Consider the following 21,318-nt stretch of genomic DNA (forward strand, 5'->3'; position numbering starts at 1 on the left):
CCTATATGAACGCCCAGAGACCACGTCTGTTCTTTTCCCTTCTGATCCTTTCCATGCAGTCTGTCAGAGTCAGTACTGCTCTAAACACACAAAGCAGGCATCACAGTGTGGTACTGAGAACGCGGCAGGGTGATGAGAGAGACATTTCCCTCAGACAAGCAGCCTCTGGTAAAAGTCCACATGGTCCTGCAAAAACCCTTCACCTGGGCTCCTATGAGAAAAAAATTTTTTTTTCAGTCTTTTGAGACAAGGTTTCTCTGTAGCTTTGGAGCCTGTCCTGGGACTAGACCAGACTGACCTTGAACTCACAGAGATCCACTGGCCTCTGCCTCCTGAGTGTTAGGATTAAAGGCGTGCACCACCACCACCCAGCTCAAAAAGTATTAATAATTCAATACTTATCATTATGCATATTTCAGATGCCCACTAACAAGTGCTGCTCCAGACAGTGCAAGTCTGAGACACCCCTCTTTCCGTATCTTCATTGTTTAATCATCTCTAGAATTTTCCATAGGCTGCTGCTGACTCTGTGTTGCCTTCTTTTTTTATTTTATTTTTTTATTTTAATTTATTTTTAAATTTCATTTCACGGTCCATCCATAATTCTCCCCACACCCTTCCTCCCACTCTTCTCGGCCCGCAGCCTATTCTCACAACATGTAAAAGGAAGTCAACAAAGTCTGATACATTAAGTTGGGGCAGAACTCCAACAAGCTAGCTCATGCATCAGGGATATATCCTGGACCTACTGCCAGGGGCCTCTCAGATTGTCCAAGCTTCACCACTGTCTCCCACATATGGAAGACCTATTTCAGTCCCATGGAGGCATCACAGTTGTCGGTCTAGAGCTCCTGAGTTTCCACGTGCTTGGTTCACCTGTCTCTGTAGATTTTTTCATCATGTTCTTGACCTCCCTTGCTCATGCATTCCTTCTTCTATTCGATTGGATTCCTGGAACTTCACCTGGTGCTTGGTTGTGGATCTCTGCCTCTGTTTCCGTCAGTTACTAAATGAAGGCTCTGTGATAATTGTTCTGGTATTCACCAATCTGATTACAGAGGAAGGTCAGCTCAGGCACCCTCTCCACTATTGCTAGGAGTCTTAGCTGGTCATCTTTGTCTATTCTTCAGAATTTCCCTAGCAACAGGTTTCTCCCTAACCCCATAGTGGCTCTCTCTATCAAGATCTTTCATTGCTCTCACACTCCGTACCTCTATCCTCTTGACCATCCTGTTTTTTAAAGTTCTCATCTTCTATCCCCTCCCCTTTACCACCCTTCTTGTCCCCATTTTACCCAGGAGATCTCATCTAATTCCCCTTCCATGAGCAATTCCTATGTGATGTGAAATTCCCCTCTGTATGCTGTGAATACCATTGGTTAATAAAGGACTGTCTTGGGCCTGCACAGGGCAGAATAGAAGTAGGCAGAAAAAACTAAACTGAATGCTGGGAGAAAAAAGGCGGAGTCAGGAGAAGCCATATAGCCCCGCTGGAGACAGATGCTGAAACTTTATCCGGTCAGTCACAGCCTCATGGCAATACACAGGTTAATGGAAATGGGTAGATTTAAGATATGCATTAGCCAGAAATATGCTTAAGTATTGCAAATGATATGGTTTCTGTGAGATTCTTTTGGGGTTGAGCAGTGGGAAACAAACAAGCGGCCTCCTACAACACATGTGTCCCTCTTTAAGGTCCTCCTTGTTACCTAGCTTCTCTGGAACTGTGGGTTATCAACTGGTTATCCTTTGCTTTACGTCTAATATCCATTTATGAGTGAGTATATACCATGCTTGTCTTTCTGAGTCTGGGTTACTTTACTCAGGATGCTATTTTTAGTTTTATCCATTTGCCTGCAATTTTCATGATGTCATTGCTTTTTACACCGGAGTAATACTCGATTGTGTAAGCCCTCTCTTTCTATATCCCATCCCAGGCTGTCACTGTCCCTCCTCTCTTGTGCTTTTCTTGACTTACTAGGAACCTCAAAATAATGTCACCCCCATGCATTCCACAGCACTGTTCTTCAAAAGACTGCACAGGAAAGTTTGTTCCATTTGCAACATTGTATTAAAAATGTTTGGCAGTTGGCACACTCTTTGACACTTGTTGGATGGAACAGACATCATGTTTGCTCACTGACTTTCATCTCTGCCACTCTTCCTCACATGGTCCATTTGAGTCTTAAGAATTAGAGCCAAGAAAAAAAGAATAAGAAGAAGTAGAGCCCATTTTCAGTTCAGAGGCTAAAACCTATAAGCCAACCAGCACACAGAAATCCTGATCATTCTTATTCTTATTCTTATTATGTTATTATTATTATGTGGGTGTTTTGCCTGCATGCATGTCTGTACACCATGTGCATGCAGTTCCCACAGAGGCAGGAAGAGGCCTTCAGATCCCCTGGAACTAAGGTTATAATTGGAGCTTCCATGAGATACAACAGAATCAGGACTCCTGCTATCAGAAAGTTCTCAACCTTAATGCCCTTTTCATATGGGTTGCCTGAGACCATCTGAAAACACAGATATTTACATTATGATTCATAACAGAAGCAAAATTCACTATGAAGTAGCAACAAAAATAATTTTATGGTTGGGGTCACACAGCATGAGGAAAAGTATTAGAGGGTTGTAGCATTAGAAAGGCTGAGAACCACTGTGCTAAGCCATCTTTCCAGTCCCTCCTGAGGATTACTGGTCAAAGATGGCCATGATACTTAAGTTGGTCCAATGGCAGAATTAAGATAATGCTCTTTCCCCCTCAGTAAGTAACAAAGAAAATGTGGGGTTTCTGGTACTGCTAGAAGCTTTATAATAAGTAATCCTCCAGCATAGCCATGAGAAAGATGGAAGACTCTGTTGTGTAACTCCACCCTCAAGTCTGTGCTGCATTTAGATCTGAGAGCTTATGAGATGAAAAATTTCTGAATTCATAACGCTAGTTTTAATTTTTATCTTGTTATCTACAGGCAACTCACTATGCTGTGTTCAATGCTTGCTACACATGGTCCTACAAATTTTAAAGATAATATTCCCTTCCCAGTAATGCATTTAAGCTTGGCATTTTTATATATGTGTATTGACTCTAATATTTTTACATAAAAATTTATATAATATATTCTAATCATGATTTCCCCTCCTCTTGCTCCTCCTAGATCCCTACCTTCCCCCACCCAACTCTATACCCTTTCTCCCCCTCTTTAGAAAACAAAAGAACAAGCAAACAAATAAAAAAACACAAGAAATTCACAAACATATTTTTTTTGAAAATCGTTTTCAGAGGTAATTTCCCTGTTCTGATTGGATGAGAATGTTTGGTTTGGTTTGGTTTGGTTTGGTTTGGTTTGGTTTGGTTTGGATTGGATTGGATTGGATTGGTTCGGTTCTGCCATCTCCAAAACAAGAAGCCTTCTTGGTATCTATCTGTCTAGTTGGGTTTTAGATTGTCACCATGGAGAGACTGTGGTGTGATTCCTTCATTCACTGCTCCTGACCCAGAACCACAACTGGACAGATGGGATTTGCTGCGGTCTTTATGGAGAAAATGGAGTGTTCTGGGTAGACTGAGCTGCAGAAGACATAGGTACATGTGAACAAAATCTCATTTCATTTCTCTCTCCCTGGACCCCTTATTCAAAGTCAGGTCAAGTTTCACGGGTCATCATGAGCACAGGAGTGAGAAGTCTGGGGCTTGCAGTAATTTTGTTTGGTTATTCACACTCTTCCATGATGTTGGGGCTGAAAATGAAGGTCTTATGGGTAAACACGCCATGGTCCCTAAGTCAAGCAATTCTTGGAGAGCTGCCTCATGTCCACCAAAGTGAACATGAACACAAAGCAGGCATGTTCTCAAAGCCATTAGTGGTTTAAGGTGTTTTCTTACAGCAGTTAAGGTTCCTTACAGCAGATACAGCAACACTCAATAAATGCCGAATGAGTGAGTCAGCTTGTATCAGATATCATTTCCACAGTGATTTCTGCCAAAACAAAGCAAAAGAAGATTGATCTGAATTATAATCAGAATTGTATTTCCTGCTCCACCAGAATGTCTAGAGCATCCCCAGATGATACTGTTCACCCACACACTAAGCCTCAACACACCTGGCACAATGCATCTGCCTGATAAATGACAACTGCAGCTTTTACTAAAAGGGCTAAATGGGCTAAGTCAATACTGGGAGTTTCATGGTGTCTTCCCAGTACTTGATTTTATAGAGAGATACACATTTTATAGAATCAAAATTGATTTCTTTTTATTGTTATATCTTTCATGTTCTCTTCACCTATACACATTCATCATTACTGTATTATAATCAGAAAAAGTTAATCTCCAAAAACTAAAAATGGATGCTGTAAATTTAGAAGAAGGAGAAATATAGCATCAAATTAAAATTGAACTAACAAAACAAATACTAGAGAAATCAAGTAATATATTCTGAAGCATTAGCTATAATAATGGTCATTATGAAGAGATTCTATCGGGAAACAATTCAAGCAAATACATACAATTACAAAAATCAGCATGATATTTTTCTTCTATTCAGTTATAGCAAAAATAAAATGTTCTGAGCTATTTTAAGCTTCTATAAAATCAGTTTCTATCGCCTAAAAGCCAAGCACACTATTTAACATCACGATCCTTAATGGGTTAGCATAAAATACACAATGCCTTTTCAATGCAAACCGGAATTGAGGGAGACAGCAGTCTTCACTTTCAGATGTAGCAGGTAAGTGAGGGAGAGTCCAGCCCAGGGGGACACGGAAACCTGGCAGACCAGGACTCTTGTACCTTGACCTAGCATCACATTCAACCACTCAGCATCTTGTTCCCTAAGGGGTATTTATCTTTAAGTTTTGTGAGATGAGTGTAAATCTCACTCGGAATTAATTAATTTAATGCTTCAGTGCCCAACCTAATCAAATGATAAATCACTATCTCAGGCCATATCTCTTACAATCATGACAACTCTAAGAAGCAAATTTGTAGATTAACTTATTGATTAAACATGGAAGAGCAAGAGGCATGGGGGAGGACTTACTGCCAGGGTTTGGCATGAACAATTGGGTGACTAATGGTGCCATTTATGGTGGCAGGCCACAAACTCTAATGTGTTTGGGAATCACCTAAGGAGCATTTAACTATTTCAGATCCATGATTGACTCTGTAAAACTCTCAGTGAATAGAGTAATAGGAAGAAGTCCAGTGATTTGAATATTTCTAAAAAGCCTTGATGGTTCCGGTGTGAATAGCCAAAGAACTACCTTCTGGGGTATTTATAGTAGACAGCACCTGGGAGGAAAGCCCCTGTTTTAGTTATTATGCTTGGCACTGTGTCAAACACCCGAGAAGAAGCACCTTGGTGGAGGAGGTGTTTATTTTGACTCACAGTTTGAGGAGAAACAATCAGTCCATCAAGGGTGGGGAGGCATGACCCCAGAAGAATGAAGCAGAAGGTCTCATTACAGTCACAGTCAGGAAGCAGAGAGAGATGAACGCTGTAGCTCAACTCACCCCATCCTTTTTATTCAGTGTAGGATCTGAGCACATGAATGATGCTCCTCACAACCCATGTAGGTCTTTGCCCCTCAGTTAAACATCTCCAGAAACACTCTTACATTTATGACCAGAAGTCCATCTCCAAGGCCAAGGCAATTCTCAGTTCTGTAAAACTGACTATGGACTTTAATACTCAAAGACCCGAGCTTTGAGCTCTTTCTCTAGTGTGAATCTGAATGGGTTTTTCCTGTTCATCTATCTCTGAGCTACAGTTGGAAAATAAAAGATGAAAATAAGAGTCAAAATATTGGATTATCTCCAAACCATTACAGTGGAGGCAGCTTTAGGAATTCAAACACTATACAAGCACAGACAAAGATATTAACTTCAGACTTTATATTCCAAGCCTAGAGAAGAAGGCAGTAAATGGATTAAACCCAAAAATATAACACAAATGTCCTGCAGTCATGAGGGCACTGTCAATATCCCATTTTCAGTCAGACTCCCTAATATTTGCTTCATAAAGGTTTAGTATATTCTGTTCATTGAATTCCTAGTATAATTGCATGTTTACCAAGCGTATTCATCTATTTTCTGAATCTATTGCAGAGTACCATAGACCGGGTGAATAAAGGGTTCAGGAAGATGGAAAGTCTAACAGGATGGCATAGTCATCAGTTAGGGGAAGTCTAGGAACATGGCACTGGCATGAGATAAGAGTGCTTTTGCTGTGTAATCTCACAGCCTAAGGAGAATAGAAGAATGTTCCAGAGAAGATTCAGAAGAATTCACTCAGAAACACAGTTCTCTGAGGAACTAATCCATTCATGAAGACAGAACCCACAAGGCCTCATAAGGTCCCTACTTCTTGATATTCTTATAAGGGCAATAAAGTTTCAGTCTGACTTGTAGTGGGGACACTCCAGTCCAAACGATAACAAGCAGTACTGTAAGGAGAGGGAAGAAGAGCATGCAGAGGTAAGAGTACAGCGCTTCTGGTCTGAAGACAGCTAGCAGCTTGCACCCGGTGTTATGGGAACTTCCAGTAGAGAGAACTCAGCTACATTAAACTTCCCTTGATTCTATAAAAAGCCATCAATGCAGAAGAAAGAACCGTACTGGTTGTGTCTTTATTACTGACTTTAGGAGCTCTAAGAAAAAGGATTTATTGTTTCATTTAAATATTTGAAGATGGAAACCTTAATAGAACTCTAAAAACCTGTCTTTCACTATCCTTGTAGATGCAAACACTTCTTAATTTCCAGGTAAGGATACTGTTGCCAGTTTCCTCAATTTAAGGGTATGCTAGAAATACAGAGAGATCACAAGGAAGGCAGAGATCTGTTTCTCTCCTTGGAGAATGAGAAAGTCAATCCTGTGAAACTATTAAAAGACAGCACAGAGAACAATTTTGAATCAAACTCAAAGAATATTCCTCTGTCTCATCCTCAGTGGTTTCCTAACAGTTACTCTCCCCATTACTTTGGTGATAGGATGCTTCATTAGCATACCACTGCTTTTATTAACTTCTAAGACCAAAGGGGTGAGTTTGGGTGGTATCTAAGAAAACAAAATTAGACTCGGTTACCTCACTAGCAACTTGGTCATGTTGAGTATATCCTTGTGCCAAAGTCCTGTTTTCACGATCATACATTACAGTTGTTTTCTCCTCAATCCAATTGGCTAAACCAGCATAATTAATAAAACCCAAAGACAAAAATCTGAAGGTCAGAAAAGCAAAACAGCCAGACACTGCCTCTTGTCTCTACCTCAGTTCAAGATGGTGATCCTGCCTCCAGGAATCTCAGAATGAGAGTTAGTGAGAGCTGTCTTCTCCCATCTTACATTCTTCTCTAGGGCTGCACCACTACTGACCAGTTTCTATGACAAACTAATGTAGCTACTGGGATTAAAGATGTGTGTCACCACTGCCTGGTCTGTAAGGCTGACTAGTGGGGTTGTTTTACTCTCTGATCTACAGACCAGCTTTATTTATTAAAATACAAATGAAATATCACTACAGCTAAATGATAGATAATTTCCTTTTATAAATGACCAAAACCAGAGCTAAGAAGGATATGAGTTTGTTCCCCAACACCCATGTTTGGTAACCACCTGCAACTCAAGCTCTGGGGATTCTGATGCCCTCTTCCGGCCTCTGCAGGCAACTACACTCAAGGCACATACCCACATACAGACACAGAAACATACATTTATTTTTTTAATAAAAAAAATTAAGCCGGGCAGTGGCGGCGCATGCCTTTAATCCCAGCACTCATGAGGCAGAGGCGTGCGGATCTCTGTGAGTTCTAGGCCAGCCTAGTCTACAGGAGTTAGTTCCAGGACAGGCTCCAAAGCTAGAGAAACCCTGTCTCGAAAAAAAAAAAATTTAAAGTGACCCCCCCAAAAAAAATTGCTGACATTTATTTTGTTAAATTGCATATCAAGTGGTAAACTTACATAATAATACAAACAAATGTTTGGAATTTTTGATACCCTTGAACAACCAGGAAATTGATGTTTTAATGTGTTTAAATGGAATAAAAGCACTGTGGTTCATTAGAGAACAGGTTACTATAAAATTACTTACAATTTCTGGAATTCACACATTTATCATTTGATACAAAGTATTTTTATGAAGATGTGTAAACTCTCTAGGCATGAGTTCATTTTCAAAATCTAGTTTTGCTGAAACAAAGAAATGCCAGAAGGCAAAAAAGCTGTTATAAAATAATCGCTGACTGCAGAGACAGCCACCTATGGAGCAGCTTGCATTCTGGAGAGTTCTCAAGGCAGAGAACAACAGGATATCAAACTGTATGTGCTCTAAGGAGCTGCAGAGTTTAAACTGTAAAATGAGGAGACCAGATAAAATTAGAGGCAAACAGATTTAATGTGTGAAGACCCCTGGAGATGACAGGCAAGAGTTGGACAGGGAAAATGTGGTTGTGTGTTTCTAACTGTATGGTTGATATATATTTTCCCTTCCAGGTCCTGGTCTAGAAATTCTAAATTGTATTTATTGATCATCCTTAGACCACTTCTCATTTATTGGAAAAGTGCTCGACTCTATGAGACTATCTTTAACTTCTCTTAATTTACATATCCACTTAAAATGTTATCACTGAGATGAGATTAGAGGACATTTTAGTCCCCAAGCCATGTGTCTAGTGCTCGAGAAGGCAAAACATGAGCCTAGATTTAACTGGAAACAGAGATAAGGTCTATACAAAACCAAATTCTGCTGTGGTTACTTCCATTTGTCAAATTTTATATTACCATATAAAGCTTCAAAATAATGTTTATGCAGTTGAAGAAATGGCTCAGAAATTAAGAGCCCTTACTTGTTGCTCTTACAAAAAAAAAATGGCTCCCAGTACCCAAGTTGGGCAGGTTACAACCACCACCTGGAACTTCAGATCAAGAGGATCTGTTATCTTCTTCTGGCCTCTGTGGGCATTCACAATAAATCACATAAACAGAGAGAGAGAGAGAGAGAGAGAGAGAGAGAGAGAGAGAGAGAGAGAGAGAGAGATCTGTGGTGATTTGAATAGGAATTGCCCCCATGGGCTTGAATGTCCATTAGGGAGAGTGAGGCTACTTAGCAGGGATTAGAAGGTGTGGCCTTGCTCAAGGAAGTGTGTCACTTGGGCTGGGATTTGGGGTTTCTAATGTTCAAACCAGGCCCAGAGTCTCTCTCTCTCTCTCTCTCTCTCTCTCTCTCTCTCTCTCTCTCTCTCTCTCTCTCTCTCTCCCTGCTGCCTTCAGATCCAGATGTAGAACTCTCAGCTTCCTCAGCACCATATCTGCCTGTGTACCACCATGCTTCCTGCCATGATGACAATGGCCTAAGCCTCTGTATAATCTCACCCTAATTAAATGTTTTTCTGGTGGGAATGCAAACCGGCACAGCCCCTTTGGACGTCAATATGGTGATTTCTCAGAAAATTAGGAAACAACCTTCCTCAAGACCCAGTAGTACCACTTTGGGGTATATATCCAAAGGATGGTCAATCGTGGCACAAGGACATGTGCTCAACTATGTTCACAGCAGCTTTGTTTGTCATAGCCAGAACCTGGAAACAACTTAAATGACCCTCGACCAAAGAATGGATAAGGAATATGTGGTACATTTGCACAATGGAGTGCTACACAGAAGAAAAAAATAACCACATCTTGAATTTTGCAGGCATGGATGGAGCTAGAAAACATCATTTTGAGTGAGGTAATCTAGACCCAGAAAGATAATTATCACATGTACTCACTCATAAGTGGTTTTTTTAAACATAAAAAAAAACAGCTCACAAATCACAATCCCAGAGAATCTAGACAACAATGCGGACCCGAAGAGACACATACATAGATCTAATGTACATGGGAAGTCGAAAAAGACAAGATCTTCTGAGTACATTGGGAGCATGGTGACCTTGGGAAAAGGTTGAAGGAGAGGGCAGAGGCAGGGAAGGGAACAGAGAAAAATGTAGAGCTCAATAAAAATCAATTAAAAACTGTTTTTCTTTATAAGAGTTGCTGTGTTCATAGTGTCTCTTCGCAGTAATTAGAACACTGACTACAACGTTATTTAATGGTATTCTCTTATTTTCGCTTGTACTTTGGGTTGGCGGTCACACAAAAATCCTGATTTACTTGTATTTCATTATCAGTCTTTACTCAAAGGCACATTTGTGAACTTTTATTAAAATAACTTGACTGTCCCTGGGAATAAGGGAAATGTGAAAAGCCGCACCCACCATTCATAACCTACGCAGAGTACCCATGCCGTCTGCTCCTCTGCCTATTCTTTTAAACGATGTTCTTACTTTGATATTCTTTTCCTAATTCAATACCAACTTTTTCAAGACTGGTCATAACAGTGCCACCAACAGTCTTGTAAATCTTGTATCTATGGATACTGAGCATATGCTACAAGTCAGAGTACGCCCCCAATGGCATGGTATAACAGGCTTCCCTGGAGCGTTTCCTCCTCCTAGTAGACATGGATCAACTAATTTAAACACCACTCTGAGCTCTGAGGTAAGTTTGAGTCTTCACTGTGTCTTAGGCTCAGGTTCCCCTATCTGTCTTCATCCTGGGTCCTAAGATAAAGCAATGGCTACTGCTCAAGGAAGCTCTGAAGATGGCAGAGACACAGAGGGACAAACCCACTGTGTAATCTCCAGCCTCCACTTGAACCATGTCTTCCACCAAAGCACAGAGCATGCGAAAACTCTAGTTAGGAGGAGGACATCGAGCTCTAGAGAGTCAAAATGCAAATGAAACAAATGAGAAGAGAGGTGAGAAGATGGGACTCTTAACTAGCACTATGAAGTGTTTTGATTTAAATAGTCTTGCAAAGTTGAATTTAGCCTTTGATGTACTTCCAACTGTGGAAAATACCATACATAAAGGCTAAATCACATACGTGCATTCAGAAAGACCATGATCCAATGACCAATGTGAGCTGCGGACTTAAACTTTGCCTAAATCTGAAGTTCTTTTGCTTCCCCAATCATGACATGTCTCAAAACAAAAAGGTTTTAATGAAAATAGTTCTGTGGAACTTTAGATTTTTAAAAGAACATTTTCACATTTTTCTTACTACTATAACTGGTACTTTTCGGTGCTTTGAGATGCTACTTTTCTATCTACATTATTTAGCTACAAATGTCTACACCTCTTAACTTGAGGTAATCTTAATTTACCTCAAGATTAACTACCTTACCAGTCTCGACCATGCTTTACCATACTAACCTTTGTTTTAGAAGGATCGAGTTACTTTCTTATGGAAGTATTTATAGATAAACCACACTGGTTTTAATACATTGAGGGCCCACTTGTGTCAGTCACACATCAAATCATTTTAATTTTTCCTTGATAACAGTTTAATATTACTAAATCCACATTTTTAATGAGAAAACAGAGATTCTAAAAGGTTAAACCTCATAACCAAGATTACACTGAGTTTCTTATTTGTGTGTGTAGTCTGAAAAGAACAAACAGTGTGGTCAGTCTTCTATTCATCGACATTCTCTCTTCATGTAATCCTATACATTTCCCACATCTAACCCATACTAAGTGTTACACGGTTACTGCAATAAAACTTGTACAGATATAAAGCACATAGTCCTTGTTTCAAAACACATAGAGTTTCATGCCGTGGATATGGAGGAGAAACCATAAAGACAAAATAATGGAGAGGAAATAACACTGAAGAGAATGTCATTGAAGAAGTGGCTCATTTGATAGAGTGCTTGCTTGCTGGGCACACAGCCCTGGGTTGGATCTCCAGGACCACATGAGCTGCATAAAGTAGTTGTGTTGCTGCACACCTGAAAGCCTCACACTTCGGGAGCAGAGGCAGGACGGTGAGATTTCAGTGTCATCTCTGGTCATGTAGTAGGTGGAGGCCACACTGAGCTGCATAAGATCACAAGGAAGAGGAAAAAAGGATGGAATTAATTAGGAGTTAATATCAAGAATCTATCAAATGGACTGGGAAGTCTTTGTGAATAACATATAAGAAGTATTTTCTTTGCGATAAAGAACTTCTAAGAGTGGAAGAGCACACATTAACAACAACAAAAATACAGAGTGTTTGATAGCAGAGGTTAGGCTGGTTAGGCTGTTGCATTTGAAAAATATACAAATATTATGACATTTGATAAAATTAAAATGTGAACAACACCCTAGAGGTGGAAGAAACAAAAATGAGAAGGCTGATTTCCTATTCCATCTTAGCAGGGAGCTTTATTATATAAAACTGAATCCATAATAAAAAAAAAAGCATGTTGTTTCTAAATTTTCACATTCTTCATGCTCTTGTCTGCAGTGTGGAAGAATCTTTTAGAGACAAGAATGCTTAGAGAGAAGAAATATTTATACAAAATTCAGTCATTCTTTCAGTTTCAGTTTTCTTTTCCTTTTGGAAAAATATTAGAATTAAAATGTAAAATTTGGGATGGAGAAATGGTTCAGTTGTTTAGAACATTTGTTGCTTTTGCAGAGGACCTGTGATCAATTCCACATGGTGGGCCAAAACCACCAGTAACTTCAATTCAATTCAAAACCACGTTCTGGCTTCCTCAGTCGCCAGGCATGCACATGGTGCACACTCATATATGCAGGCATAACACTTGCACTAATAAAATAAAATATATAAATCTAAGTAAAATTAAATCATACCTAGTGTTATACATCACCTACAAGTTTTGCCAGTTATTTCCATCTGTCTGGAATAGGGACAGAGAGGCAGGAGGGGGCTCCTTTAATATCAGCCTTTACCTTTATTTTTCTGAATCATTAGCTGTACACGATTTTTTTCATGTTTCATACTTTCTTCTGTTTAATTTTTAATGAGAATGGTAATTTTATTAGGACAAGAAAAAATTATTTTTAAATAACTGTATTTACAGACAGTTTAAAGCTCTCCTTCCAATTTCCCAAGAAAATATTTCCTTATAATCATGTAACTCATTTGCCTCAACAAATATTGAACACTTCATCTCTCTTGCTTTACACTGGGAAACTGAAGTCGCCAAAATGAACAACTGCAAAAGAAGAAACAAGAAGGCAATAGGAGCAGCTTTAATAGGACGTGGGCCAGACCGAGGGAGACTTACATGAGGGGTATGCACAGCTCTCCAAATCTGACAGTTGGGAGTGGCACCTGAACTGAGCCCCAGAGAGCGGCTGGGAGTTCTAGAAAGAAAAAGGAGAATCACTGGTGCAGATGGAATCACACAAATAAAATTCTGGGGAGGTAGATGTGTGCAGAAGACACCGCTAAAGAACTACACAACAAGCTAATTATAAGTATGATGGATCGAGCACCTACAGCCAGAAGATGTATAAGATGAATGCAATCCTCTCAACGAGAGAGAACTGGAGTTGTGTAACTCTGTGTAGGGGGAAAGAAAAGAAAGCTGACAAACACCCCAGCACTCCTTTGAACAAGTGTATGTGCTCTCACCTTAGACCTTCTTCAGCTGTGTAGATCTGCTGCGTTTGTTAGAATTCTCATTGTAGCAACAGATACCTAACAAAAATAAGAAAAGAAAGAAAGGGTCATCATTGAATGGGTCTTACAAAGGCAAGGATTTGGTTGAGATTTCATGGATAGAGCTCCTATCATGTCTAGAAGATACTATCTAGCAAGAGGGGCCTTGGTCCTCTGCCTCGTCTAATAGTCTTGGAGCCTGTCCCATGCTGTCCCTGAGGTTTGGGTGTATGGGTTGTGGTGTAGGTGCATCATTTGGGCTTGGGAACCCTACAGCTGACCTTTTGTGGAACTCAATAACAGACACCATATGCTGCAAAAAAGATACATATTTGAGAAAAGGTGGGAAAAACTCTTACCTGTGAGAATAATGATAAATATTTAGAATACAGGTAGACACTATATTGGTTTAGGAAAATGGCAGTCATAGGCTCTTCTCTACGGTCTGTATGTAACCTCTTCTGCCACAGGAAATGGGCTAGATTTATACTACCAGATATGGGTTCCCTTCTACTGAGGGGGTCTTGGTCAAATTAGACAGTTGGCTAACTTTCAACACAAATAATAGAAATTTCACAAGCCATCCCATATGAAGAGCCGTAGGCAATCAACCACTGATAAGAGAGGGAGAATCAGATGTCTCCAAGGATGGGTTCCTTTCTAGGCTATCCAACCCCAAGAGATGAGCCCTAAACACATGTACATATGAGCAGCTCCAAATGTACTCAGTAGAGGATATCTATACAAAACAGCAATAACTAAAGCAGAGAGTGGAAGCAATATGGGAGGAGTTTACTTTTTTTAAAAAATGCAACGGAAGGGTTGGGGCTGGAGAAATGGCTCATCAGTTAAGAATGCTTGCTGCTCTTAAAGAGGACCTGAGGTTTGTTCCCAACACCCATAATAAGTGACTGACAGCTCCAGCTCCAGGGAATCCGATACCTTCTCCATGCTTCTGTGAGTACCCACACACAAATCCACATACACACAGAGATGCATAAATAAAAACAAAATAAATCTCTAGTAAAAGAAATGAGAAGTTCATTCTGGCTCCCTAATATACATACAGCCATCCTGGTGGGCAGTCATGATAGCAGGACCTGAGGCACCTGGTCACACTGCATTTGCAATTAGGAAGCAAAGAGAGATCAACACTCACATTCAGCTTGCTTCTTCCCTTGTCAAGACCCATGTCCATAGGAAGATGCTGCCCTAAGTTAAAGTGGGCCATCCCACTACAGCTAACTCTATCTTGACATTTTCACTGAGGTGGGGTCTTAGTTTAAACGCCAGAAGGTTCTGCTCACTTAGCATGCACAAAGCCCTAGGTTTGATCTCCAGCACTCCATCTGTGTGCTGGGTATGATGGTACATGTCTGTAGTCCCAGTCCTTGGAATATGGAAGCCAAGGAGTGCATGGGAGCTGCTGGACAATTTGGCAGAAAGAGGGGTGGGTACAGGTGCAAATGCAGTGCATGAGCTCATGGACTATGAACTCACAACTGGGGAGCCAGCATGGGACTGACCTGGCCCTCTGAATCTGAGTGACAGTTGTGTAGCTTTGTCTTCTATGGAGCCCCTGGCAGTTGGACCAGGACATGTCCCTGATACATGGAGCCTATTCTCTATGATGGGATGCCTTGTTTAGCCTTGGTGCAGAGGGGAGGAGCTTGGTCCTGCCTCAGCTTGATGTGCCATGTTTTCTTGATTCTCATGAGAGACCTTACCCCTTCTGAATGGAGGAGGAGTGTATGGCAGAGGAGGGGGCATGAAAGAGAGGCAGGGGGAGAAACTGGGAGGAGAGGAGGAAGGGAAACTGTGGTTGGTATGTAAAATAAATTTTAAAAATGGTGAATTAAAAATATAATATATGAAATTCTCAAAGGATTAATTAAAATACTGTATTTTTAAAAGAACAGTCTCACAGACATGTCCAGAGAATTATCTCTTAGGTGGTTCTAGATCCTTAAGTTTATAGTCGGTATGCTGAATCAGCATATTGGAAGTCTGTTTAGCGCCTGCTCCAGAATCAGCTCAATTATCTCACATTGCCCCTGGCCACAAGGGATGCTTTACATCTTAGACCCTGCATTGCATACTCACAAAGGAGAAAAAGAGAACAGGAAAGTCCATCAATATAAAGATGATGAAGTTTGAATGCTGAGTGGGCCACACTTGACTTTTAAGGTCATGCCTATTTATGAAACTTTTCCATTCATATTTATGTAGTTTGTGAGAAATTTTGTGATTATTTATTTTGAATCATTCAGCTTTGTGAAAATTAGAGAAACCAGGGTAGTTCAATAGCTAGGACAATGTAACACAGAATGAAGACAATTTGAGTGTAATTGTGTGACAATCCCTTAACCGACCAATGACTCAGCAACAAAAGATGGAATGTTCGGCACCCCATCTATCCCACACCTCTACAAACATGTTAAACTCACCGGTGGGCTTATGCAATTGTGAGTTTCTGGATATGTTTTATTAGGGTGTGAATTCAAAAAAAAGAAAGGGAGGGAAAGAGGGAGGGAGAAGAAAAAGGAAAGCAGGAGGATCCTTGAGTTTTAAAAAGTTACTGATCACCTACTGTGTGTGTATGTGTGTGTGAGAGAGAGAGACAGAGACAGAGACAGAGCGAGAAAGATCTGAGTGGATGAATAAATAAGTAGGGGCAGACAGTTTTAACAAGAAAGCTAAGGCTTTCAAGGACAGCCTCTGGGTTGGCATCACAGCCCCACGGGATCCTCTAAATAAAGACCTCAGTGATAGGAACGATGTTTGAACACTGAGCAAATGGGTAAGTAGGAGACCTGTCCTTGGTGCAATATGACCTTGGAGTGGAGTTTGGGCAAATTCTGTTTGGTACTGAATGGTACTGGATGGTCTTACAAACTCCACATCCGTTTTGTCTTTGTCTTCGTGTAAAAGGAGGAAAAAATATGAGTAAATCAAGCACATTCCTCTGCTTTCAAAGCAATAAATTACTTGTTTGATGTAAAGCACTGCTAAATATGCATGGCTGTGTTTGTGTGCTCCTGACAGCGTGAAGATAAAAGGCTCTACACGAAGCCCGCACAGTCTACTCACTGGGCTCTGCTGAACAGCAGGTGAGTGGAGTTTGTCCTCTTTGCCCTCTCTTCTCTGCCCAGCACCCCACCCTGGCCTCGTTGGTATCCCCCAAGAAATTCCTGTCATGATAACTATGAGACAAACAACTGTCACAGCCAACCAGACACACCCAAGGACCTCAGGGTGTGAGCTTATGGAGAGAGTAGCAAAGGATGAGTGTCTTAACTGTGGTCTTCAGTCTCCAAAGAGGATTCCAGCATTAAGGTTTTAGCTTCTGTTCTTTAAAAAGGTCTCCCTGGACTCCTAGCAGAGAGTACGTTGGACTCTCTAATGGTGGGATCCAGGCCGCTGGATCTATAGCAGTTGCTCCAGTGAGCCTGGATGCCATGATTTAGGAACAGTGCCCTTGAACATTCTCAGTTATTGGCATTTAACAATAGTCTTCCTAGGAATGGTAATTTAGGGTTTCAAAGATCACACAGAAATAGAATTTTCTGACCTCAGTCTCAATCCAATCAAAGTCACATTTTTGATAAATGCTACAGAGTTTTTTGACAGTGTTTGGAAAAAATTACCTTGTCTATTCAACATTTATATAAAGCTCACTTCACAATGCCATTTCCAAATTACCTACTTCGTTGTCTCGAGGAAGACTCTAAAGTGTACCCCTCAGTGAGCCGTGTTACTAATTTCAGCTAAGACACCATTTAATAAAATGCAGATTGGCCAGTAGCCAAACAGGGAATACAGGTGGAACAACCAGGCAGGAAGTAGAGGCAGGGCGACAAAAACAGGAGAATTCTGGGAAAAGGAAAGCTTGATCTACAGTCATGACCCAGCCACAGAAGAAGCAAGATGTGACTGCCTCACCTAATAAGGCATGTGGCTAACATAGACAAGAATAATGGGCTAATGAAAGTTATAAGAGTTAATAAGAAGTCTGAGCTACTAGGCCAATCAGTTTATAACTAATGTAGACCTCTGTGTGATTTCTTTGGAACTTAATGACTGTGGGAACCAGGTAGGACAGAAACCTCAGGCAACACTACTGCTGTGAAGAGATACCATAATCAAAGCAAATCTTAAAAAAAAAAATTCATTGGGGATGGCTTACAGTTTCAGAGGTTTAGTCCATTATCATCATGGCGTGTGTAATGCAGGCAGACATGGTGCTGGAGAAGAAGTTGAGAGATCTACATCCTGATACACAATGAACAGGAAGTGAGCTGTGCCCCACACTGGACATAGCTTGAGCATAGAAAACCTCAAAGCCCACCTCCACATTGACACACCTGCTCCAACAAGGCCACACCTACTCCAGCAAGGCCATCCCTCCAAGTAGTGCTGCTCCCTATTGGCCAAGCATTCAAACACAAGAGCCTATGGGGACCATTCCTATTCAAACTGCCATAGCATCTGTGTAACACTTCTTTTCTCGAAGAACCACAACTTAGACTCTGTAATAGCCAGGAATCTTGAATGGCACAGTAGCAATAACTCCTAGCAATTTGATGGATTAAAAGTAAGAACCATCTGTGTCTCATTTGTACTCTAAAACCCTCCCAGGCCATCAGGAATTCTGTTCTTCATATTCACCCAGAGCCCAGGCTAAGAGTATTGTCACCATCTTGAAAGCTACCCATTTGGAAAAAAAAATTCTAGAAGATCTCATGTTGTTGTGCAATGATTTCCTCTGGATTGGAGCAACCCTTGTAGAGGAAAGTATGGGGAAAGCTTCAACCTGCTCCCCACGGCTATAGAAGCAATTGCTTGGGAGAAGAGACTCTCCAGGCTGTAGAGCTGGCAGTAAGTGTGCAGAGTCCTCCAGGGATGCAGCTTGTGTGCCCAGGTCGAGGTGGGATTTCAGGGATGCAGCAGCCCATGAGTCGTCTGTGAGTGACCATTCATGCTTCTTGTTTTGGCCAGTTGCTTTGGGGGAATCATTTCTTGCTCTGTTCAGTGCCCTAAATGGAGTGAGTAGACATAGTTTGGGAAAGCTACACGAACATGCTGGTGATCATTTCCTACTACACAGTCATAGACTGAGCTGGCTGTATCTCCTCTGTCCCACAAAGAAATTCTGAGATATAACCTAATAGATTACCGTGAAGAGAGAAAAAAGAATAATCTGTAAATGGTATCCATGATAGCCAGAGTCATCCTTCAGAAGACATAAGGTAATCTGCTCTTTAGTACATGCCTTTTGAGTCAGACCAACCCAGAACAAAAATGCCCCTCGCTGCTTTTCTAGGGACTTTTTCACATGTTTCTCAATTCTCTGAATTTGAATAGCCTCACCTATTAAATAAGAGCAACAAAACGTTAGTCATCCTGGTCTTTACAGTCATTAAGGTTTAAAGAAAGCACTGCACACACAAAGCACAGTGAATGTTAGCAGACATCGTTTGCAAGTGTTGCCGTTAGCATGCGAAAGCAAGTGGTATTACTTGTCAAGAGCTCCTTCTTGTCTTCAGACACCAGAATAGTTGTCTATAACAGTGGTTGGTTTGGACACAGAAAATGTCTTTCACAAGAAGAGATGAAGCAACACAAACAGACTGTGCTGGAAATGTTTCAAAGTACCTTCCTATGAAATCTCCAGATGCTTTCCTTTGTTGCAAATGCTGTCTGTTCTACTGTTAATTCCACATCTCCTCCGAGTTTGTCTTTCCCTTTTCATTCCCTCTGCTTCTTCACTGTTTTGTTTGAATGAGTCTTTGCACTTCCCGTGTCAATTAAACAATACATGAAGACCTTTTTGGTGTTTGTTTATTTCAGGAAATAAGAAAAATCCAATGAGATACTATCCGGTCTCTCAAAGAAAAAAGTCCTTTGTTCTTCACGATGGCTCCAGGCCAATGTAGTGTTAGCCTGGAGTAGGAACAAGGGCTTTTGAATGAATAAATGTATCTAATTTTAAAATCTCCATTTGATCTGAAAAAAACAAGGTCTAGAGAAAGACAGAAATCTTCAATTAAACAAATCATTAGACTGTAACCAACAGAGGCATGAAAGGTAGAATTGACTGCTTTGACAGAAACCAGCCAATTGCTGGCTGTGACTTGAAGCCTATGTGCCAGGTAAACCACATCTCTATCCTTCAGTCTATATTTAAGTCAAATACATCCCCTCTAGCAGCTGCGAGTAACTTAAGTAGAACATCAAAACCAAAAGATCACAAAAATCTTGATCAACTTCTTGGATTGAATTTTCCAGGGCCCACATGGGCTGTTGATGTATTGCTTGGGCTTCTTTTTCTGAAAGGGAAACTCTCCAGGTAAAATAGAATTGAAAACATGCTGTTATGACTGTCAATCCTCTGGCCTCAGAGAAGTCACTTAAAAAATGAGCACCGGACAGTAACGTACCAAAGAAGGCACAAGGGAAATGGCAAGCAATATGAATCAAAGGCAGAACAGATGGCAGGAACAGCTGTGACATGACAGCCATACTCAGAATATAGTGTCCCTCTTCCCCATGTAGGCTGTGTCACCTCGTGACACTGGCAAAGATGCAGATGAGAGTTCACTGTGATCCTTAGAAGATGCTACTCACTAGCTGCCCTTGTAAGGAAAGACTTATCCTTGCTGTATCTGCATTGGGGGTTCACAGTTACCGTCTCCGTCTTTGCTTTCCATTCTTTCTTCTGCAAGAAACTGGAGTGGATGCTAAAAGTTGCAAGACCCAGAGGACAAGGATGCCTGCTGCTAAGTGATGTCCCATGTGAAATCCCCACAGTAATGTTGCCTGAAGAACAAGATGAACATAGCACCACCAGCTGACCTGACAGTGTGGAAAGAGGAAATTCCAGAGAGCCTCATCCCTAGATGAAGAGTTACATGTCAATGGCTACTGAGAAAGGATCAGTTACCGCCAGGGATAAGCTCCTACATTGCTTGTCCAATCCCAAGCAATCAGTTCAGGACACATGCATGGATGAGCAATACATAATGAACTTAATGACTCTGTGTGTGTGTGTGTGTGTGTGTGTGTGTGTGTGTGTGTGTGTGTGTGTGTGTGTGTGTGTGATGAAGGGGTAGACGGGAGGAGCTAGAGGGAAGGAAGGAGCAGGAGTGATAGAGATGTAGTGCTCATGGATGAAGTTCATAAAAAATACTTTTAAAAAGTTATACTACTCTAATTTTTAAAAGATTCATTTCGTTTTTAGTTATGTATATACGTGTGTGGCAAAGTATGTGCACATGAATGCATGTGTCCACAAGAGAGAGTCACATCTTGTGAAGCTGTTGTTACAAGATGTTGTGGGCTGCCTGACATAGGTCCTGGAAACTGAACTTGGATTTTTCTGCAAAAGTAGTATGTGATGTTAATCCCTGTGCCATCTTTCTAACTATGTTACTTTTTTGTATGTTGTTGCCTTAGTCTCTGGTATGAGAGAATACATGTATTTAATAAATATTGCCAAATGACCTTTGAGAAATAGATGACCTTAAATTATCAACAACAGGACCAGAGTGGGCTTTCCCAGAATTGGATGTACATAGTATGAAGTTATAAATCTTGCTATGTGAAGGACTTTTTTTAACACAAGCAAGGATTCTCAGAAGAAGACACAGGAGCATACAAGCTAAATAGCTAAGGAAAGAAGGTTAGAGAGCTCATAGTAAGTGGATAGAATACAAGAAAATCATTTGGCAGAAGTTTATCTGTTGGAACTTTTGTTGTTGCAACATGTGTTGTGTGGTGAAGAGAGTAAAAGTGACTCAGGTCCTTAAGCGGGAGTTCAAATC

Source organism: Myodes glareolus, chromosome 6, assembly GCF_982192425.1.
Source record: "Myodes glareolus chromosome 6, mMyoGla1.1, whole genome shotgun sequence".
Classification (NCBI taxonomy): domain Eukaryota; kingdom Metazoa; phylum Chordata; class Mammalia; order Rodentia; family Cricetidae; genus Myodes; species Myodes glareolus.